Source organism: Aphelocoma coerulescens, chromosome 1, assembly GCF_041296385.1.
Source record: "Aphelocoma coerulescens isolate FSJ_1873_10779 chromosome 1, UR_Acoe_1.0, whole genome shotgun sequence".
Lineage (NCBI taxonomy): Eukaryota > Metazoa > Chordata > Aves > Passeriformes > Corvidae > Aphelocoma > Aphelocoma coerulescens.
The window spans coordinates 77,616,006-77,640,913 of NC_091013.1; the positions used below are offsets into that span (position 1 = coordinate 77,616,006).

Here is a 24,908-nt window from a genome sequence, read left to right on the forward strand (position 1 = left end):
AATGCCACAAGCGGCCATGCAAGAATATTGCTACTGCGTAACTTTTGTCCCTTGCAGAACATCAGTGCCAGGAGATGTTTATCAAACTTAGCCTTAAGTACCATTTAAATAACACGAAAAGTTATTAGCATCATGAAAGAGAGTAGTGAAAAAACGTGGTGAAGACACCAGAGAAACTAATGAATGAGTCCACAGAAACTGTGAAATCCACAGATGGCCTACATAGGTTTCCCCAAGGCACTCATCTGGTGGCAACATCATGGAACTTAAGAATGTGGAGATTCACCACCCCCAGCTCTTCTTCCAAGAACTCTCCTTTCAAAAACAAAGACTGAATGTGTTCAAAAATCTACCAGGGCACAATACACAGAGGACATTTTAAGCAGTAACCGACATTGCAAAAAGTATTTTATAGCAAAAAATATTCTGAAGGGATACATGGTGACTCCATAGGAGTAGACCCACAACTCATCCATCATCCCATAAAGACTGCAATCTCTCCCACTACTCAGGAAAAAGTGACAGTCACTAAATTGTCTAAACTTCTAATAAATAACAGAAAGCAGTCAAAGCAACCAGAAAGAAAAAGGAAAAACTGAACTTTTTCTCACTTTCATTTTTTATTTTGGTCATTTTAATCAGTTTTCATGTTCTATACAAAATCCACTATAAAAGGAAGCAAAAAAAAATTAACTCAGAAAGTCACTGTCATTATGGTCAGCACACTAATGCACTGAAATATGAACTATAAAAGAGAAAAATTACAGTCCTTCTAACAGGAAAAATGGCTTGTGACAGCTACTGCTCTGTGATAGCAAGTAATGACAATATCTATTATAGAAAATAGTAACTGTAGCAGCACTTTTATCCTCAGTATTGTCAAACGATTTTTGCTGCACTGTGCAGCTACTGCTGGTTAGGTACATCCATAACAGCTCAGAAAACTGCACTACTCCCTCATTACTGCTGCTTATCCTACAGACACAAAGTGTTTGAGAATCTGCACTAGCATAAAACCCTCACCTCAAAATATGGACTACTTAGTACAACAATAGGAGTTGTCCAGAGGAAGAATTTAAAGAGAGATGTACTTCAAGGTGGTGGGACAATACTATTCACTATCACAGCATTTTCTTTCAGCAGCTGCTTTCAGTTTTGCTTTTTTATCAAACAGTCCTTTATTTCTGCACTGCCAATATTATTGCTACCACCATAATACACAACTATAAAAAAAAAAAAAGACTGTAAGTTTCAAATTGGTACACCAGTATTTTGCAAAATTATATTTAACTGTGAATTTCACCTGTTTACATTTCTTGGTTTAAAAAGGTTTTCCTAGCTAAGGAGCACAAATATCCAATGAGCTGTCTTTACATGCACACATAGGCAACATTTCCAGATGTACCTTGTTCCCCCTCCTTCCTCTGAGTTTGATATTGCCAAGTTGCATGGGAAAAGAATGGGATAATACAAAATTTCCAAACAAATAGAAGGAACAAGAAGAGGAGAAGAAAAAAATGGGAAGCTAAATTCCCTCACTGTAGACCCAAAAAGCATAGTGTAAGATCAGTGTGTGAATCTGGCAGATTTACAATATGCAGCACTAAACAAAGCGATCAAAATTTTAAAAATCCTACAGAAAAGAGCATGACTATATAACACTACACACTCCCTACATAATTAAACTGTGGTTTTTTTATCAGGACACTGCACTGGGTTTACATGGCCAGCTTTTGGTACTGGGGGGGCTACAGGGGTGGCTTCTGTGAGAAGTTGCCAGAAGCTCCCCCCGTGTCCAGCAGAGCCGATGCCAGCTGGCGCAAAGATGGACGAGAGGCTGGCCAGGGCTGGGCCCATCAGAAATGATAGGAAAGCCTCTATGATAATATATTTAAGAAAATAACCAAACCTCTGGCACATGTAACTGCAGCCAGAGAAGAGCGTGGTGAGAACATGTCAGAGAAAAAGCCCTGAAGACACCAATGTGAGTGCAGAAAGAGGAGCAGGAGGTGCTCCAGGCACTGGAGCTGAGATTCCTCTGCAGCCCCTGGTGCAGACCATGGTGAGGCAGCTGTGCCTCCTGCAGCCTCTGGAGGACCATGGGGATGCAGAGATCCACCTGGAGTCCATGGAGGAGCCCATGCCAGAGCAGGTGGATGCCTGAGAGAGGGCTATGAACACATGGGAGGCCAATGCTGGAACAGGCTCCTGGCAGGGACCTGCAGACCCATGGAGAGAGGAGCCCACACTGGAGCAGGTTTCCTGGTAGGATTTGTGTCCCCATGGGGGACCCACACTGGAGCAGCCTGTGCTTAAACGACTGACCCACACTGCACCAGTTTGCAGAGAACTGTTTGTGAGATGGATTCACGTTGGATGAGTTCATGGAGAACTGCCATGGGAGGGACCCCACACTGGAGCAAGGGAAGGACTCCTTTCCTTAAGCAACAACATGTGATGAACTGACCACAGCCCCCATTCCCTGTCTCCCTGTGCCACTGGAGAAGGAGGAGGTAGAGATGAGGAGGGAGGGGCGAGGGGAAGGTGTTTTTAAGGTCCGGTTTTACTACTCCTTATCCTGCTGTGATTCTATTAACAATACATTCAATTAATATCTCTAATTTAAGTCTGTTTTGCCTGTGATAGTATTTGTTGAGTGATCTCTCCCCATTCTTATCTCAATTCCATGAACCCTTTGTTATATTTTCTCTCCCCTGTCCAGCTGTAGAAGGGTGTGATAGAGAGGCTTTGGTGGGTGCCAGGCATCCAGTCAGGGTCAACCCACTATATTGGTAGTTTAGCTTTCTGAGCACACTCCAAAGCTGATGGCTTTCAAGGCTCCTTCAGCTTCAGACACAGTCCCCTGACTGACCTGTGACCCCACATTCCTCTCACAGTTTAAGACCAGATGGGCTCAGATATCAAAACATTTTCATCACGGACGTAGGCACAATTTTCCAAACTACATGACTTCAGTATGCAGCAGTAGAAGAAGGGACCTTCAGTGCGTTAGGGCAGTTGTTTCTGACATAACCTCCCTGTTCCAAGGGGGATGCTACAGAGTCCAGGGTAAGAGTCAGGCAGATCAGCCATGGAGTGTATAGAGTTCTGGGACTACTGTGGGGTCCCATATATGCTGCTTTGGTTCCCTTCTGGGGATCTCTCTCACATTTTTCTGGAGTCCCTATATAATCCTAAAGTGTCTCTCTTCTGTCACTTAACCCTCTCCCTCCATGTGTCTCCAGTAGCATCTTTCAGAGGATCTATTCCCCACATCCCAAGAGCCTCTTACCCTACTTCCTGCCACAGTGGCTGCTGCTTTATATTGAACATAGCCATGCCAGATGTTCCTCCAAGTGGCTTGAGTCTTGATGCAGGATGAGTTTTTTAAATCCATCTCAGCTCATGACCTCCTCCATGATCCATGACACCCTGTGCCCCCTCACCCAAATTTCTAATGCCAGTGCCTCTTTGCTTTGACCTCACATTTGAACAGCTACATTGAAACATCAATTTCCCATCTAGCAGAAGTCTGATTCATGCATTTTAAAAGTGAAACACCACTGGGTATTAGGCTTCCCTAATCTTCAGTGCTAACCCTTGGTTCCCTGTGTTTTGAAGCTATTCTGCTTACCCATTTCCCATTTTCATCTTTTGTTCTAGGAGATACCTGAGAACTGACAAGCAGCAGTTTGACATCCTCTACGGCTTCATCTCTTTTCCTCACAAAGAGCTCACCACAGTAGCAGGCACCACCAGCTGCTGGAGGCTGCCAGAAGATCCCCTCCATCTGTTAACCTTAAGTTCTGCAGCAAATACAAAGGTAGCAGAAGCCCTGACTTCTCTCTGCCCAGTAAACAGCTGGAATCTGGGGTCACAGGCTTTGCAGGCAGAAGTACAATCACATCAGCAGATGTAAGTGAATGGAGGTTTTCTGCTGACAACCAGATCCTGTTCCTAGTGCCAGAGCAAGCCACAGGCCTGGGCATTTTCAAGTGAGCTGAGAGGGCATAGCTGCTGTTCACACTGAGCGGCTCATTGCAGGTCCTGCTCAACTACTATTTACCTCAGTAAATCCCTTTCTAAAGCTGAATTATTCCATCAGATAAGCCATTGATCCAAACAAAACAGCAGGAGTGATCCGGGTACAGGTTTTCACATTGCTGTTAAGATATCAAAGGAATTCTGTGTTTGAACTCAAGTTGTTCACAGCAGTTTAAGCACCAGCTGCTGCACACACCCCTCTCTGTCAATGAGAAGACCCTACCCACTGCTCATCAGCAGGTACATTTTGCCCTATGCCCAATAAAACAGGCCCTCAAATCTCATCTTTTCTTCTATAAAGATGTGGCGTTAAACTGATCAAACATGACCAGAGCAATAATTACCCTTTTTGAAATTATATATAACACTGAAACATTGTAAGTTAAGAGTCACTCAAGTTTATAAAAAATGCATAAAATGTAGGATCAGCTGCAGGGTTGGGGGATTTTCTACTATTACTAATCTAAAGCCCAAATTTCTTTTTCCTTTTGTACATGCCAGATGGCTTGCTGGATTATTTAATGAATAACAATAAAAACTAGCTCTTCAAAGCACAGAAAATTCAAACATTTTGATTTAGAATCAGTAACAATACAGCTAATATGCAAGTTCTTTTCTATTTTTCTCAAGAAGGAGTGGGCTTTTGATTCCTGGCTTAAAACATCTGATATTCTTAAGCTGAATCAATGACAAAATGTTTTCTAAATGAAGATACTGTCAAGTTTAAGAAATAAGATTTACTCTTCTACAATTACAGTATTTTTCTGAAAAGACACAGAAGGCAGAAACACAGCTGTCAGTAAATTTTGCTATTGTAATATGTAATAATTTTTCTTATTAATACAATTTTAAAGTCAATAGATAGACTTGAGAATGTGATCCTCAGTAACTCAGGATCAAAGCACTTACAGTATCTTACCATAACCAAGACAAAATGCTTATGCTTTGACCTTTAGAGAGTTACGCATCAGCAACATAAAGTTGCTTTGTTTCAGAGTATAATTTTCTTTTTTAATTTCAACTCAACACACCTTTGAAAGCAAGCACAGAACACTCACTACAAAAGCTGTCTAAAGAGAGGACTACATTATTGTGGCAGGGTAAAATATGAGCAGAAAAAGAAAGTTAGAATCAATTCTCCAGTCTCATTAGCTAAAAAAAGATTTACTGAATTTCTAAGGTGTTTGTGGGGTTTTCTTCTCCCTCCTGCTTGTATCTTACAATTCCTAGGAAGAATGATGCAGTACCTGGAAGTATTTTGCAGTCTCTCCCAACATCATTACATTACTTTAACCATGAATTCAACAGCAATTGCCTCTGAGAAACAAAAATCAATGTGGGACTCAATTTCATAGACTTGTTTTGTATTTCTTCAAGAAACTGCCCACAAGAGGAGCAAGTATTACCACATTTGCACTATCATCAAGCACATCAGTCCCTCTTGTCAAGCTACCACGTTCAGACTCGGATGTCATTCCCCACCAAAGGCTTCCAGACTGAAGCTACCAAACCTTAGTAGACAAAGAAAAGGACAGGGTTCCTCTTTGTGCCATGGAAAGCACAGAGATGGTTTTCATCCAGCCACCACCACAGAGATTTCAGAATACTAACAATCCTCCAATCACTGATCTGAAGCAGCCTAATCATAAAGCATTACCTCCCAACCCCATAAACTTCCCAAATTCAGACTACAAGGCTTTGATTTCCTACAATGGAGGTGCATTTATAGCAGAGAGAAGTTTTCACTCCTCCTGAAAAATATCTAACCCCAGAAGCATCAGTGAGTTACAAACTTCACTCCTTACACATAATTACTATAGATAAGACAGGAAACATCAACAGAAGCAAAGCAGTCAGACTCTGAAGTCCTGTCCATATTACTTCAAGCACCTACAAAACACTAAACACCAAAAAGCTTCCTCTTGAAAATACAATTTGACTCCACCTGTATTCCTATTGAGTATAGAGGACCAGAGAGGCAAAAATCCTAGGATAGGGCATGACCACAAGGGGATGTAAGGATGCTGCTTTCCTTCGTGACCTGTGGTAGCTAGGTGGTCTTTAATTTCCAGTCCACTTCTCTAAAATGACAGCTATTTCTGTCCTTCCTCATTTCTGCTGACTGCTCACGAGTCATGGCCCACTTTGCACTGTTGTGAACATCAGAATAAGCCAAAGCCACTGAGAAGCAGCAGGGCAAAGCTGCTTCCACAAAAGAACTCCCCCAATCTTTCCTAGGAAAACAAGCTTCTTTGTTTAGCCTGTGTTGTTGTTCTACTTTTCATGTAATAGAAGTGGGGCTAATTTTGCGCCGGTGAGGTATCCTAAGTTTTTACTTTTTAATTAAATGTTAAAAATTAGGAAGCTTAAATTCCCAGACACTATCCAAACAACCTGCATAGCATCTGTATACATCACTGAGGAGAACTTTTATCCCAGCAGTTCTGAAAATTTGGAAATAGGCAGGTATACTCAAAAGCAAAAACCAGCACTCCTTACATGTTGTTCTCTTTGCTTCTCTATGAATTCTTAAAGAACATTAATCAAGCATGAAGATCAACATGATCTTCAATTTTTCAAGCAGTGGCTTAAATTAAATGGGTGGATTGATGGGGTTTTTGCTGGTTTGGGGCGCTTTTTTCCAGGGTGTTAGTGTGTGTCTGGTTTTTTTTAAACTTGTATCATGCAAGATTTCAAGCAAGATACTGAAGAAGCAGGAAGCTGAAGTTATTGGTTGGCAATTCTTTATATAATATTTCTGTTTGAACAGGGAAATTCTAGACAAGTAAATTACTTACTACATCTATCAATTATTTCCTTTCTAAACCTAGTGAAATAATGTTGGTTTTAAAAGGAGACCATTTTATAGAAGAGAAAAACTTACAGCAAGAACTGCATATGGTTTTTACAGTAACAGTTATGAAGGAAAGAGCCAGGTTAGTATTCAAAAGAAAAACAGCACTCTTAGCACAAAGAATGGCACAGATATTAATCACTTCAAAATCATAGCAACAGGAGAAAGAAAAAGTAAATAACAAAACATTCTAATAACCACTATTCAATACTGGTAACCACATGTCATGACTTAATCTCAGCCAGCAACAAACCACCATGCAGCCACTCACTCACTCCCCCTGCATCAGGATGGGGGAGAAAATCAAGAAGTGCAAAAATGAAAAAGCTCCTGGGTTGAGATAAAGACAATTTAATAGCTAAAGCAAAAGCCATGCACGCAAGCAAAGCAAACCAAGGAATTCATTTACCACTCCCCATGGGCAGGCAGGTGTTCAGCCATCCCCAGGAGAGCAGGGACCCACCATGCCTAATGGTGACTTGGGAAGACAAACACCATCACTGCAAACATCCCCACCCTTTCCTTCTTCTTCCCCCCGCTTTATATGCTGAGAATGACACCTTATGGTCTGGAATGTCCCTTGGATCAGCTGTATCCAGCTGTCCCTCCTGGCTGTGTCCCCTTCCAACTCCTTGTGCACTCCCAATCCACTCACTGCTCAGGTGGGGTGAGGAGCAGAAAGCCTTGGCTTTGTGCAAGCCCTACTCAGGAGTAATGAAAACATCCCTGTGTTATCAACAGTTTCCAGCACAAACCCAAAACACAGCCCCATACCCAGTATTATGAAGACAATAACTCCATCCCAGCCAAAACCTTCACATCACATTATGGACAAAGACCAAAAGACCAGTAGCTCACCACATTATTGTGTTCCAGTTAAAATTGCCTTTGGGATCAAAGAAAGAGACACAGATGGAAGAAACTACAGCCAAGACAGACCTGTACTATGGCAACCACCCTCTTACATGATGGTTTTGATTACTGTTAGCACAAGAGATTACACCTGAATCCGAGTTTCATTACAGTCGTGTGCCTGGGTGCAAGAGTTGGGTGAGAAAAGATTTCTTATTACACAATATACTACCATTCTCTAAAACAGATTAAATTAAGCCAGAAAAGTTGAAAATAATTAAATTTAAGATTAAAATTTCAGCGTTCAACATAAAATGCAGGAGGTAGGATCAGAAAAACTTGCCACTTGCTAAACAACTGGAATATTCTGCAATATATTTACATTATGAGCTTGGCACTGTGTTTAGACAGCAATTTGCTACAATTCCTTCTATTTTTAAAAAAGTATTTATTTAGCAGATTGTTTTTACTGGTATACAGAGTATGACAGCAGAAAAAAAGGACAAATAGGCAGCAGTAAATGGCTCCCTGTCCAGTATTTACCTTTAACCACAGACAAGAGCCAAGCCTAAGTACAGAAATCTTTATTAAACAGTTCTTCAATGATAAATCTTACTCCCATTCCTGATGCCACACAGCAGCATTTCTCTAGAATACTTCTAAAACACTGAAAACAACTAAAATAATTTCCCACTGAATTGTTACACTTTTCCTAGGAATGAATGCATACTCCACGTGATGCGGGACTGTTCATTTCAGCAGCTGGTATGAAGACTTAAAAATGGGAGTTTTGGCAAAGGATAGATGGAGGCTGAAGTTTCTCTAACAAGTAGGTGAAAAAGGCCAATATTAAGAAAAATGTGTTGATATTGCAACATTTACTGTAATTTACTGAACTTATTTTGCCAATTATGACTTAAAATAGTAACTATTTCAGCAATGGTGAAGACACCAACATTTTCAACAAAAACTATTCTTGAAGGACACTGGGGATTCCATCAGTAGCTCTACAATTTCGACTATGAATTTAGATGAGAGAAAGGATTTTTTTTAATCCACACACTCCCATACCTTGGCATTCATTTAAGGATGTTTAATTCTGCTTTAACCATTTCCTCTTGTTTCTTTAAAGCTACTTTAGAAATGCCCTGGTACAGTTCCTGAAATACAAGTCCTGCATCCTCACAGCAGCATTTAACAGCTACAAAATTTAAACCAAATCCTGGAAACATTTTTTTTTAAGTTCATTTTCATCCCTACATCCATGAGAAAACCTTCATGCTTTCATGTTCTATACTGAATAATAGAATGCTAATGTTTTACCCTGATATAAAATCCCAGAATACCAGAGGGAATCATGAACGAGCAGCATTGCACAATCAATTTTTCATGCTTTTTTCCTTTCCTATCTTACTCTCTCCCCTCTGCTTTTCTCTTTTTATTTTTATATTACGTATTTCCAACTCCTCCACAGAACAAGAAATGCTTTGGTGAAGAGCCAAGCTCCCCCCAGCCCACAAAACAAACATTTGATTCACAGACTATAAATTATGAAATTGTAAACAAAACTCTATCTGTATACACCAACAAACAGTTTTTGTCATTCATCTGCAAAACCACTGCAGCTCATTTTCCAAATCTTTAAGTGTAAGACTATTATACAAGAAAGAAGGCCAAAAAACTCCCCTACATTTATGATTGTGAGCTCTAACACCAAAAAATCCACTACTTAAGAAATTTGTGAGTTAAAATAATTAGATAATATCTCACTCTGAAAAATGTCTCTATTTAATGCACTCGAACACAGAACTTTTCAGTATAGCTATTGCATTTGGCTGAAAACCTCCATTACCTGGGAGCATAAGCAACAACATCCCTTTCTAAAGCATTAGGCCTTTAGCAAACAAGGCCATCACTTCTCATACAGCTTATTTAAGTGAGGTGTAATAGAGAACACAGAACTATTCACATATTTCTAGGCAAAAACTAAATCAATTATGCATGACTAAATGAAGATAAAGACATTCTAGAATAATGCAATTCAGAATCAAACATCTTAACACAGCTTTTGTTAATTTTTGGCACCTGGTTGATAGAAAAATGTCTTTCCAAATAAATATGTACAAGCCAAGATATCCTAGTAACTCAGATGGCCTCACACTGTAAATATCAAAGAAGTATACAATAATGATTAATCCCACTAGTAACTGCAGTGCCAGATCGAGACACAAAATGCCTTCATTCCACTCCTCCCTGCCATTATAAGGTATGCACCCTTAAAACAAAATCTTCTTTGACAAAATCTAACAGAAACACACAGTAACCAACAAATTCTCCAGGACTTCTACAGGCAAAAGAAGGAGATGCAACATCAATTAACAAGCAAATCCCATTATTTTGTTGACTGCTGTTTGTCCTCCCTATTCCAGAGCTTCCATTTTTGCGAGCAAGAAATGGCTATCATGAAGATACTATTTTCAGTACAACTTGGCAAATTAGGAGAGCATGATCATGCATTTGATATTGGCCCAAATTACAAATTACTTCAAACCTAGGCATCTCTTGTCTGTCACTTCTAAAAAAAGCCCTAAATCAAGCAAAACCAAATGCAACCCAAACCCCATACCACACTGAGGAGCTAAGAAAACCTGCACCTTCTTTGCAACTTTTGTTCTATTATGGATCTCCAACAAAGATGATGAGATATTTTCTCAGTTTTCGGCAGGTGAAAGATTCTGCTTATTTGTCTTCCATTAATATTCCACATGAAAGGCCCACACTCAAAGTGGGAGTGAGGGGACACAAGTAGGAAGGGAAAGGGAAGACTGCCCTTCCCTTAAAGATGAAAAGAACCCTTAAGTCCTGAGGTGTGCTGAGTACATACTATGTTCTGGACCTTATAAATTTTCAGTTTTGCTAAAAATTGTTCCTTCTCTCACATGGTGCACTTAATATCTTACTGCAAGACAGTTAAATTGAAATATTCAGAGAAACATGATCACTGGATGATAGAGCCAGAAGGCAATGTTAAGGTGACATTTAATGAACTGATTAATTTGGGGCTTTTTTAGTTAAATAAAGATCATTGCATTTAATGTGACTATTTTCTAGCAGTTAGGACACAGTTATTCTAAGGAAAAAGAGGAAAAAAAATTTTCTGCATAATCATTAAGGCAGCCAAGGCTTCAATAAATGTCAAAACATAGTTAAAATTATGGCTTAAAAATACTCTGCAGAAGAATCTTAGCTCAAAAGGTGGGATGAGAAGACCAAACTTTCCTGCTGTTTTTCTTTAATGCTGAATATAATTTACTGTGTGTGATGAGCATGACCTTCCCTTTCTCCCTGAAAAGCCACAGGCCTGGTCCCAGGAACACAGCGGCAGCCAAGGCTGAAGCTTCTCAAAACATTTTGTTTGCTACATTCTCCTGATCTGTCATCAGAAAGTAACAAAAGCATTACTTTGCAAAGAGAAATATATTTATCTCAACTCCCTCTCTCCTTCCTTTTACACAAGCTAAAACCACAACCTATGCCCATTTAATTGCCACCCACAAAAATATTCTCCACAGGCTGTGACCACAAATAGCGAAGACTGCAGATGTTTTGAGAAAAAACCCAAACTGAGGTTTTTTTCATTTGAGCAGTGTGTATTTTTCAGCAGTAAGTAGTGTGATAACCACCACTGTCTTTAAGACAGCTTTATTTCCTCTTCTGATTGACACAGATGACACATTCTCCTCCCCTTCCCCTTCAGAGGCTCCTGAAGGTGCTGCACCTCTCTCCGCACAGGAGCAGACACAAGTGAAGCCATTCCTCTGCCTCCACATTGTACAGCACTACTTCAGAGATAAAGAAGAGCCAACACTGGTTGGTGGTCTGAGAGGGTTTATCTTTGAGACAATGCTTAGTTGAATTTAGCTCCCAAACAAGGAGTGGAGAGAAGAGTGCACCAGGGGTTCCTCCGCAACCCCACACACCCAGCGAACAGGTGGAGTAAAGGCAGCAGCACCACACACGGGAGGAAAACACCATGGAACAAGAGAAAAGAATGGGAGATCAGCTGAGGGAGTTGCTCACTGCTGCCAAGAGATCTGAGAAGAATGTAGCTGGTTTATCTCAACCAAATGTCAGTCAAGGATAATCTGAAAAGACAGAAGTTCTTCACAACTAAAGGCTGATGCAGAAGCCACAACAATAACCAGAAAAGATATTTTACATCTGTTATTTTTCTTCTTTAAAAAAGGTTGAGTATTTTGACTTCTTTTTCCATGTATTCAATACAGACTTACAATGCTGCCAGAAGTGGTCCTGCAGTTCTTTTACACACCCCCACAGCTGCCCTTCGCTAGCACTGGTCCCTCCCCAACTCAGAGAAAAGCTGCTGCTCCAAGCATTTAAAACTGGCAGAAAGCTGGCGCTAAGACTAGAAGGGCAAAGACAACTCAGCTGCCAGCAAACAGGACATGAAAACTGTCCACTCATTTGGAAGAAAATAAATTGAAAAGTAATTTTTCCCCCCAACTCAGGCATTAAATGATCAGATAATCCCTATTAACAAATAAATCTTCTATCAGTTATGTGGTTTTATTTTTTTTTTTAATAAATCTTTCTTACCGGAAGTAACAGATGATTTAGAAGTGGAAACAGCAATACTTATAAGAAACAGTAAAGGGCAAGGAAATCAGGCTACTCTAGACAATGACAAGCCCTCAGACTGAACTCAAAAGGATGCAAAGCAGAAAAGCAAGTTTTAGAGGAATGATGGATTACAAAAATGAAATGGAAATTGGAACAAGAAATATCTTACAGCACAAGAATGCCAAAGGCACATTTGCAAAAAACTTTTCTCTTGATTCTTTAGACAAAGCCAATATAACAGGAATAACTAATTTAAGTTTCTGTGGAACATTTAATGGAATCCATGCTAAAAAGTAATAGCTAATTTTTAAAAAATGGTAAAGGAGAGTTAAGAGAGGTCAAGGATTAGAACAGCTACAGTGACTACAATGATCTGCGTTGAAAGACAAATTACTGGGGTGCTGTTGATTCGCCCCAGTCTGGCCCATGGTTCCTGCTCTGTGTGAACCCCTAGTTTTTCAGGCCAAGTCAAGATCAATTAGTTTATGATAGTTGTTCTGAAAGTGGAACAAACATCTGTCATTAATAACACATAATGTCTTAAAGTTTATGGCAGTCAACTAACTGCACTCTAACACTGAATCTCTCCTCTTGAGCTGCATTTACAACTTCGCTACCTTTCCCAAGCTTTTGGGAAAACTTATGTTGTGGTTATCCTATCTGAGCCATAATACTCATATTTTAAAGATCCATGGAAGTCAAGCTGAAATCAAATTCATAATTATTTCTAGAGAAACACACTGGATTTTAGAGACGTTAAGAAATTAACATAACCTACTTCTTACACTTATTTCATCATCATGAATTAACTTTGTATAACCTTACACACTCTTTTTCTCCCTTTAAATTTAACTGCACTAGTTTTGAATAAATGTGGATTTTGTGTCGTGCAGACATAAAAATAAGTCTACATGAACAAATGTCTTGTTAGCTATTCACCAAAATATATAGCTTGGACCTAGACATTTCTTGTGCTTTCTGAAAACCCATAAAAATTTAACAATGAAGTTTCACAAAACAGAGTCAATGGAAATAAATCACTGATTTTAGCAAAAAATGCTCTGAACCCACCAAAGGGAAGACACGTGGCACTGATCAGTCATCCCGATCTCATCCTCATTTTAACACCAAGGCCAGCAGTGCAGGGAAGCCGCATGAAAGCACAAGCAAAGAGAATAGGAATAGCATGATGACTTGAGCTCTCAACACCAGAACATTCACAAGAAAAGGTTCAACAACTGGAGATGGAAGATATTTCTGCCATCCAAAGAGATGTCTTTAGTCTTTCCACTGAGAGTGCAGTGAATTGTTGGGAAGTCTGTTGCAGGACACACTGGGTACCAAGGTCAAGAGCTGGACCAACCCAATTTAAGTAATACAAACGAAACACCACCTTCCCATTCCTGAAGTGTTTTTATGAGCGCTGAAATATAAGCTGCAAGTTGCTCATTTTCAGGCTTAATTCCCATCCTTGCAATTCACAGAACATGGTCTCCTGAGAAATTTCTCTAAATTAAGAAATCTCTGTTGACAGATATCTCTTGGCTGGGTTTCACTTCTCTACCACCAAAGAATTATCCCATTTGAGCCTTAGCTACGTTCCTGGGCACACACACAAATGGCTACATTGCCTTAAATGAAGAAGTAAGCTGGAGCCACCAGGCACACCAAAGAAAACAGCCTGAAGCCAGCAATATAGCAAGGACACAGCAGCTTCTGTTAGCACAACTGGGCCACTGCAATGAAATCGTGAACCCCACCCCAGTCTGCCCTACGCTCATTCTCACTCCAGCATGATAGAAAAGCTCACCTTGCTCACCTGGAGCAACTTCACACACACTACTTCCAGCAAACTGGTGTAGCGAAAAATCACAAGTTTAAAAAGTAAATTGAAATGCACACAAGAAAAGGAAGAAAAAAATAGGTTTAGGACTATTAATCTGTCATCACTACTTAAAAAAATACAGGATGGTTGCTGACAGGTCTCCATTAAAAATTAATTTAGATAGCTAGCTTAAGAAATAAGGGAAACACTCATCTCTTTCAAAAAACAGTTTCTGAAGCAGTTTCAGAGAATACATGGGTCATGTGTGGCAGATGACATTTGTTCAGTTAAGAATAATCTGTCTCAAAGTCAAGATTTCTAGGATGGTGAGAAATATTTCCCATTTTGACTGCAAGTGTTTTCACATTGTGCCAAGAGCCACCCAGTGACCACAGCTGGAAGAAACCCAAACGCTGCTTCACTTACCCAGAATGTCAAGGCAGGTGGAGAGAGTTTTAACAGCACTGCAAAAGTTAGGAACAGCAAGAAAACCAAGAATAGCAGATCAACTGCCAATGTGGAAACTGGATTTTGAACATGTGCATTCACACTGACTTGTTATTCTAGACTAAACAAAAACATCCTCTTCAAACCTTTCAGCAGAATAGAAGATTCTATATGAGAAACACTACTGAGTGGGAAGATACCCATGTACTTCACATTGCTAGTGATCTCTTTCTATTCAAAACAGTAATCCAATATGGAACCAAATAAAGACATAAAGGACCAATTTTGATCCCTTTTCTCCAGAGCAAGTACTTTCTCAAATTCTGTAACAGTGGTGATGTAATGGAATACGGCTGTTGCAGACAGACCAGTTTGTAAGAACACACAAATTTATCTTCTGCACAAGCCACTCAATTTAAAACTACAAAGTACATTACTTTGAGATTATGCTTTTTTTCATATGCATTTCATGCACAGATTGATTTCCAAGAGGATGAAAGTTCATATATATATATATGTGAGCAATTTTTTCTACTAAATCTACAGAAACAGAGATTATCCCACTGTATTGCTGCATTTGATTGCTTTTTCTCAAAAGAGAGAAGATACTGAGAAGATATGACTTACTCATAACTCTGGGAGGGGAAAAAATTCTGAAATGCTTTTACAAGCACTTTTTACAGTGCTTCCATGCTTGAACAATACAGCTTTTTATGTTGCAGTAACTTTTTATCATGCATTCAATAGATTTTATTCCTGTAGTAATTTACAGAAATGTGGGTAAGATTCTTTTTATCTAGCATTTTCAACTGCTTTGAGGAAAAAACATTAAAAAGCGTATCCAAGTTTAGGCTAACACAGGCAGGCAGAGTATGAGGGACCATATGGATAAAATGTCTTCTGTTTCAGCCTAGTGTGGAACTCTCTCTTATGCTCTAACATGGAGCTTCCCTTACAAGAAGGGTATTTGACTGACCTGCTTGTAAGTCAAAAAAAGCTGCTCAGGGTATTCAGTGGTCAATACGCAGGAGAAGACAAGAACCCTAATAAGAAGTTCACACTACATTGAAACAGCCTGTTTCTTCCAAGGACATAACCATAATACATTTTCTATCAGTTTAGCAGCTTGCAGAAGGTAACTGCCATAATTTATTATCTTATTTATCTACTTTGCTGTTTAGAACATCAGTAGGTTTCAGTATTTAGTAGAGCTATGGGAAAAATAATGAGTCAGCTATGGGCCATCAGTGCAAAGAGATCGATATCTTAGCTAGGATATAACTGGAACATTTAGTAATCAAAGCTACCGATTACACAGAGCCAGTTCAGCAGCAAGTTATCCTTCTCAATAAATTTTATATCTACATTTAACACATGCAAAGCACATTATTAATATTTTAAGCCACCTGCTTATTTAGTTACACTGCTTTAATAAAATTTGTCTTCTGATAATTTCCACTCTCACTGCTTAAAATAGAACATAGGCAACAAAAAAGTCATACTTTTATTTAAAAAAAAAAAAATTAGCCAGTAAGTCGCATTTTAAAAAAAGAGGGAAATATTTCTCTTCCTCCAGGGAAAAAAAAATAATCAAAGTGGCAGGGGATATTTCCCATTAAAAACATCTTGACTTTGAATATTCAAATTGAAAATGTGAGCACACTTCCCACAGCACAAATAAACTCCTTTTCCCTGAACATTTGCTTAGTCAGGCTTTACTTCATAGTTTCATGGATTGTTCACTTGAAAGAGCTGTGGTCCAGACAGAGCCAGTTTTCTATTTTTTTGAAATTTGGGGCTATTAAGTCCTTCACTTGCAAAATTGTAGCACTCAGTTTTTCAAAGGAGCCAAGAGGTTTTTTTCTGGTATGTGATTTACAAAACTCATCGCAAGGATGTTAAAATTCTGGAAGGATAGTATGGTTCTCAACTGTTTAGGTGGTTTGAGAAATAAACTCAATTTTAAAGGGAATCAGACAGGAGACTTTTGAACCTTTTGAAAATCTTACCTGGAAAACAACTACATTTCTTAAAACATAGGAAATAGAAGGAAATTAGATGAATGTAAAAATGATATTGTTATTCCAAAGGTGAACTGCAAAAAAAATCCTACTTAGAATTTTAAGATATGCAAGACAAAATGATTTTCAACATTACTACATTCCAGCTTCAGGGCACACTGCATCTCTGGCTATAAACAACTCTTACTGACTTACGCCAAGACAAAACCACAGGGGTGAGCAGTGCACTCACCAGCAGGTCCCTACATGATAGTTATGAATTCTGTCATCTGAAATATTTATTATAAGGTCAATTTAGTCCAAATTATTACCAGGACATACCAGATCCTGTAAAAAAAAACCGCAATCATGTCCCTTCCACATCTAAGGGGACACTGATCCACCAATCCTTCTGGCTAAAGCTTTTCTGTAGCAGAAGTTTTAACAGCTACACAGTAAACTGCTTCATTCATGGGTTGGCTCATTCACTCCAATCCAGCAGATAGTTGCTGATCCTTGTTAGTTTTCAGCTGCAAAGGAGCTGTTTTTAGTTAGAAGATACTGGTGCAATTTGTAATGCAACAAAAATCAACTATTTACAGGGCCAATATATCATATAGGTTCTCTGGCTTGGGAGGGCTTGAAAGCCATAGGTTGAGAATGGTATTTTAGGAGATGGACTGAAATGTATGGGCTCGGGAATTCACTGGTGTACTAGGATATTGCATGGAGTAAGGAGCAGGAATTCTGCAGAGAGCAGAACTCTACAGCCTTAAGCATTTTTCTTACCCAAGTGCAGAATATGAGAGACTCTCAAACAAAGCAAACAGAAAGAGCAGAGAAGCATGTAAGGAAACAAAAAGAAAACTATTTTCTCCTTACTACCTCTGCAAAATCAGGGAATGATTTTGAGCAGGAGGTAAAACACCAGGGGCTTTGAATCAACTCCTGAAATCACAGGATCCTAGAATTAGAGAGTAATTTGAGTTGGAAAGGACTGTTAAAGGTCATCTAGTCCAATTTCCCTGAAATGAACAGGGACTTTCCACTACATCAGGTTGCTCAAAGCCCAAACCAGCCTGACCTTGAAAGTTTCCAGGAATGGGGCTCTACCATGTCTCCAGGCACCCTATTTGAGTGTTTTACCACATTCACTGTAAAAATCTTCTTCTTTATATCCAATCTAAAGCATCACCTTCCTTCTCCACTACAGGAGTAACCTTGGTTGACTGGCCTAGACAAGAGAAATTTGTAATTATCTTTATGGTCAGTCTTACCCACCCTTCAAGATGTGCTCTATCAATTTTCACTAGGACTCTCTCAAAATGCACCAGCTCCTTGTTAAACACCTTCTTCCCTAGAAACCTCCATACTCTTTACATGCCCTCTGCTGGTGTATCCTCACCACAAAAATGTGGTGTAATGCTGGACTGCAACACCAGCTGTATTTCAAACAGCAGAACTTACCAGCATCAGCCTTGCTGCACAACTACCTTGATTCCTTGCTATTTTTGTACCTTTCAGACTCAAAATCTAGCATTCCTTAGGTGAATTGAGTCAAGTTAGCCTACCAGGGCTTAAAGGATGATTTAGGCAAGAAAAATCAAACACTGGATAGATTTAAAACAAATTCTTGTGAATACTCCAATTCATGCAAAACTTGGGAACACCAGATATAAAAGAAAAGTTCTCTTGTTTATGTCCCTAATACTTCATTGCAAGATTGGAAAAAATATTACTTAATTATTAGAGATCAACATTCACTGATATCTCCTTACCAACTGTAATTCCAGTAAGATCCCAAGCACCCACAAATCAGCTGAAAGATGAAAGCTGACACTATAATAATAATAATGTTTACCAATGAATACTGATCAGGTATATAACTATATATGGACATGCATTGCTACATCCTCAACGGAAAATGAAAAAATAGTGCACTACAACAAAAAAAGGTATTACAAAATTTCTCTCTGTAGCTGGGCAGATGGTAAAGGGCAACTTCAGCTTATTACAATCCCATAATTGTCTTCATCACCTTGTGTTTCCCTGTCTTTTGTGCCCACCCGTTTTCTCACCTTAAACCAGCAGCTCTGCTACAGTATATATGTAGTATGTTAAGTGCCTAGTGCAACAAAGTCCCAGCCTTTAATTAGCAATTTTATAATCTATGCTAACAAAATACAGATTGCATTTAATCAGGACTGTGCACAGAGCATTTTAAATGTACATTATTAATATCCATAAATCACGTGGGGGTTTTTTTTGATTTAGTTAGTAAAGGAAATAGGCATTTAGTGCTCCCTTGCCTTCAAATGCAAGTCTTGTGCATTACATTGTAGAAGAGGAACTACTAATCTAAAGAATTCAAGATAGACTACTGTTTTCGTTATCTTGCATCTTCACTTCCTTCAATGCTACCTAGTGTTCAGTCTCCCTCATCCCATAGATATCAGGGATTAGTGCTGGTTCACAGAACAAAACTCAGGAACCAGTAACTTAAATGTATTTTGGAGCTGAAATGTTTCACTAGATTCTACTGGACTGAGCCCAAAGTATGTGTGGACAGAAGATTCCCCTTGCTCATAAGATACAAAAATCTCCAATGCTACAGTAAGGGAAGGCACAGCAAAATATGAGGTGTTTATTTTTATCCTGTTGCTTCCCCGTTGTCAGTGTTGCAATTAGACTAAGTGCTCATCACCCACAGTTTCTCCACTGTTATTTGGCAGTAGTTGCAGTCTGCAGAGGAAATTCTCATTTACTGTGCTACTGGGTGAGCACCTCTGTAGAGCAGCACATCTCCTTTGTGTCCCAACCTTCTCTACAGTTTACAAATCCTCATTAGTTGTGTCCCCGATGCTGTGCTATATAAGAAAACACAACATCACATGCTGCATCTTTATGTCCAGATCAGACACTGCCTTATTGCAGAGCCATTATCAAATCACTGCTAAAATATCACTCGACATTAGTGAAATACATGGCTAAGACAGATGAAAGCAAGCAATAAATCTCAGAGAAAGCATTTGACCAGTTGTTTTAATAAGCATTTAAAAAGGAAACTGCAAGTGTTAAGCCTTTATATCAGTCTTTTTTTTTCAAATGCAAAACTGCTAACCTCTGACTGAGGCAAGCTTTATGCTTAAAAATCCACTACTGTCCTTGCCTGTACATCATTTAATGAAAGTTGAGATAGTGGGGCAATTCACTCTAATACTTTAGATTTCTTCCAAATTATATCTGTAAAGCTATTTTTATTCTGACTGCAAATTTAATATCCTATTATTCCCCTTCTCTATAAAATTCTGTTAAAGCAATAAATACTTCAGAAATAGTAAAGCTTAAAAATTCCAGGATTTTTGCCTCCAGCAATGTATTTCCTAACTAAATAGAAATTTTAATAAAGCTTTTCATTGACCCAAAATGTTTCTGAAAAATAATATATTCATGAAGGCAGAAATGCAAATTTCATCAAATGGAGGTTACATAACACAGTAAATAAAAAGCACAGCAGACAAATAGCAAGTTCTGAGAATAAAAGCCATATGAAAAAAAAAACAAACTACAAACCAGTAATCCAAACAAGCATCTTCTAAAATTCCTTTTCATTCTCTAAAAATTAATTTACCCCAAAACATTTCATGCATTTGCTTGTTTGCTACTTCTATATATATTATTTTTAGTGTTATTATTTCTTAGAATCATGACTTTTTAAATTCTTGTAAGCAAGAGTTTAACCCAGTGAAACAGGGAAAAGATACAGTAATAGGAGAGATGAAAAAATAAAAAGGAAATAAAACCAATTTCCATCCAATCAGAACAGGAACAAAGTTAAGACGTAGCACCACAGAGCAGTAGAGCAGCTCAGAAGATACCAAACCAACTTCCATAGGCAGGAAATGTGGCAAGAAGAAAAAAAAAAGAAAAGGAAAAAAATCCTCTTTTTTCAAAAGCAACACAGTAGTACAGAGCTAAACTGTAAAGCAGTCTTTACTGAAAGACTTTCCAGTCTTATACACAGGAAGGTTATTAAAAAAAAAATCTAGTCTGGAGGAAAACAAATGCGCAAACATGTGAGAGGCACACAAAAGGTTAAAGGCACAAAGGTACATCAATTGAGACAGGAGTACATCAAGTATAAGGAGATACACCAGACGAAATAAACAGAAAGTTAAATATTTCTACATTAATTTGCAAGAGATCTGTTAAAAGCAGATTTGAATGCTGCATCCACGTGTGCAGCCAATGACAAAGATGCTTGCTTGTTTATAGCAACTACAATGATCACTCTCCCGTAGTTTTATTTGGATAGTCTGAGGAATGCTTCCAATTTCGGTCTATTATAATGTAACTATCGTAGTCCTTCAGATATAATCAAACAAAACAAAACAAAACAAAACAAAGAACCAACCAACCTAAAAAAAACCAAACCAAACCAACCAACCAACCAATCAACAACAAAAAACAACAACAACAAAAAAAAAAACCTAACAAGAGAAGGAACACTAAAGCAAAAAAATTATTATTAGCACAATTTTTAACAAAACATAATTTCCCATTATTAAACTACTGAGAAAAAAACATTTTTCAGGAGAGCAAAGTAAAGTTCAAGGACAGAAAATAGGTCTATAAGATCAAATAAACTTTTCAGTAAATAAGTAATAAACAAAACCAGCCCAAAATTCCTACAGTTTGGGGTTAAGTATATTATGCTATTTCATGGCTGTGCGAAATAAAGATTTATTTATTTATTTTGCACAAGAACTAAGGCATTATAATTTTCCTACTGAATGTTCTTACTAATGTTTCTCTTTACTTGGGGTTTTTTATTGTCATCCTTGGCCATTAATGACCATCCTTGGTCAATAATGTCTGACATGAAACAAACCTGAAAAAATCTCATTTTCTGTTCCCCAGGTGCTACAAAAAAGCACATAGGAAAAGCAAGGCATACTCCTGTTGAAACATGCTAAAGAAATAAAACCTAAGTAAAAACAGAATTAAAAACTATCAGTTTGCACTGTAGGAAAGCAGTTTTTTGGGAACTGCAAATACTGCCCACAGAGTTAAATATGGCCTGAGGTCCCTAAAGATAGCATTTCATTCTCTCCAAGGATGAGTCCCTTTGGTACACTTCCCAGAGGTGGACTATTAGTGTCACAAGCTCCAGCACCTATGCCTTGGATACTCTAAGCATGAAAAATTCAATCCCCCAAAGGGCTGGCTGAGAAAGTAAGCAACTGGAGACCAGCTGGAGGACAGATCAGCTTCATCAGAAAAGACAGTTTACCAGCAAGCGTGAAATTCTTAAGAATATATATCTAAGCAAAACCAAACCTGTAGGATTATAGAGGTTCCTGAATAAATAACCATCATATGACAACTTACGAGGAACCCTGCAAGCAGCAGAAACAGGGATCCAAGTGAAAAAATAACATCATACAAGTCAGCTAATAGGACTGAAATCAAACTGATTCCTAGGACTGCACATACAGTAAAAACAATAAGAGTGGAGTTGTTATGCAGAAAGAACATAGGATTACAGAATATCAGAATGTGCTTCCAGAACAATACAGCATAGTCACAAACAGAGCCCAGGAAAAACAGAGCAACTATCACCAGGTGACTCAGTGGGATGAAAGGATCTGAAACATTTGGTGGCAACAGAAACAAAAGACATAAAAATACAAAACATTCAGCATGGGTTGACCAAAGATGCCAGGCGAAACCCACATTGTTTAGTTAAAAGAAACTGTTTTAGGAACCGAAATGCATAAAATACTTTTGTGCAATAAAGCTTTTGATACAACACCACATGGAAAATCACTACTGAAATTGAAGAGGCACTGGTGTAATACAGCCACGAGTTATCAAGCTGTACTGAAGATAGCACAGAGGTGTTACTGCAAGCTTATGAGAAGGACGGCAGAGGAGGTTACATATCCCTTAAGCACAGCCTAAGAAGGCTTGTAGGTGGTACAAGCAACCAACAGCTTAAGCAGCCTATGAATGAACCTCCTGAAATAACACCAGCAGCTGCCACTGTGTGATTTGAGACTCCGTAAGTAAACGCAAGAGAAAAAAGAAAAAGCCAAAAATCATCTGTGGAAAGGTATGGAAACCTGAACAGTGGGAGGGAAAAATGGACTGCCGACAAAATGAAGTCCTACCAGCTTGTTTGTAGTAGAAAAGCACAAGAAAGTGGAAAATTGTATGAGGTGAGGAGCTGAACCTGCCTGGCAGGTTGATGTCCATCTCCAGGCCTTCAGCTGGTGGTTATCTGCCTCCGTGTAGGATTACTCGCCTCTAGTCTTACTCTGTGAACTCCTGCCAAGAGGCTCCACAAAGCCTGGCTCTTTCTGGCACAGCCAGGCACCCTCTTGCAGCTGCTTCCCTAAGAGGAGTCAGCATCTGCATCCTGCTGGCTCCCAGCTCAGCTGCCCACTACCCACATCCATCACTTTGGCAACTGAAATATTAGTCGTGGCACTAATGTTCAAAATTCAAATTACTTGCTTTTGCACAAAGACTATGTTATAACTATATTTGATGAGGAAAAACATCAGAGAGGCAGCAGCAGCTGGAAAAACCAGGAAAAACCATTATAGGATGATAAACTGCAGAATAAGAGGGCAGAGCCCTGTGCATAATTTTTCAAACATGAGCTAACCAGTAAAGTGCAATCAAAAAGGAAAAATAAATCAAGAACAAAACAGGAAACTAATCAATATCTTTATTCATGATACATTCATGCATTCTGATAGCTACATCTGCTCCGATCATCTTGCCTCAGAGACATGGACACCTTGCAAGAGATACAGAATAAAGCAACACAGATAATCAGAAGTATTGAGCAACTTGAATACAGAGCAACCATAAACAAATCCTACATATGAAATAGACCACAAGGATGAGGGTAAGATTATAAATCTCCTAAAAACTCTCACACAACAGAGAATCTAACAGTATGCCCCTAAAATATAAAGAATAAGTAAGAAATTTAAGTTATTGAGATTTAAAAATAAAGCCTGCACAGGAACAGGCAGATATAATTTACATATAAAATAAAAAATAATTATGTTGTAAAGCAGAAGACATTTTTAATCACTAGAGAAATAGAAGTATTGCTTCCCAAACAATAATTCAGGCAAGAAGCCTAGGCCTGTCCTAAGATGGAACTGTGGGGAAAAAAAATAAAAAAAATAAAAAAAAAGGGAGGGGTGTGGAGGACAGGGGAAAAAAAAGAAAAATAGAGAAGAGATGATGTTGCTTCTCTATTGAAACACAGATACCTGAATCCTGAAAGCTGAGTCCATTCCAAGACTGTATTCCTAAAACAATTTTCCAAGATGATAAAACTATTTTATATTGCAACAGCTCATAACAAATATGCTGCAAATCCATGAACTTCAACCAAAACACAAGAAGGAGTTAAAAGAAGAACTGACACAAAAGAAAAAACTTTGAAGGACCGTTGTGTGATGAATAAGGTGAGAGAGAATTCAGTGTGACCTTGCAGAGTAGAAATAATAGTTACATTCAGGAAGAGAGATAAGGATATGAAGACTCGACAAACCCAGTATTGTTTCAACACAGATCTTCTTGCCTTCTAGCTGTATTCAAAAATATACCCTTTTTGTACAGTAAATTTAATTTGTAGAACTATTAAATTCAAATTATGCTACTTTCAAAACTGCATCAGATAGCTAGTAACATTTAAAATGTTGTGTCTCTGTCCAAAACCAGAGATTTAATTTCTCCCTTCCCTTCAGTGATGTACCTCTATTTCAAGAAGGAGGGGACAAGTGACATCATCTGCTCTATCTTCCCTGGAAAATCTGTGGCAGAATTTAGTGCTGAAGAGGACCTTAAGAAGTTCTCCAAATTCTTATTACTGCAATTGTTGCGCTGTCTGGAGCTACTGGCTGCAGAAACTTTACCTCTTTTTTTCCCTATCACCAGCAATGACAAATAGCCCTGAGTAAAAGATCAAACGCTTGACCCGACTTGATAGTTTTATTTGATCCTAACAAATCCTCAAGTAAGATACTGAAAACCAGCTGCTTAACTCTCAGAATCCCATTACTGGCCAACCTTGCAGATGATCCCCATTTGGCTGATAGCACCAGACAGTGTCAGCTCCACTCTTGGAAAGTCACACACACAGCTGGAGAAGTACCATCATTTCATATTGCTGTGGATGCTTAAATTCCATGAAATACACTGGTGTGGATTGTTCAAG

The 24,908-nt window shown here is 38.6% G+C and overlaps 1 protein-coding gene across 3 annotated transcripts in view; it reads right to left on the reverse strand.

Annotated features, from left to right (window-relative positions):
• DDX10 (DEAD-box helicase 10) overlaps positions 1 to 24,908 on the reverse strand; it is a 160,136-nt gene that overhangs the window by 63,274 nt on the left and 71,954 nt on the right. The window lies entirely within an intron of this gene.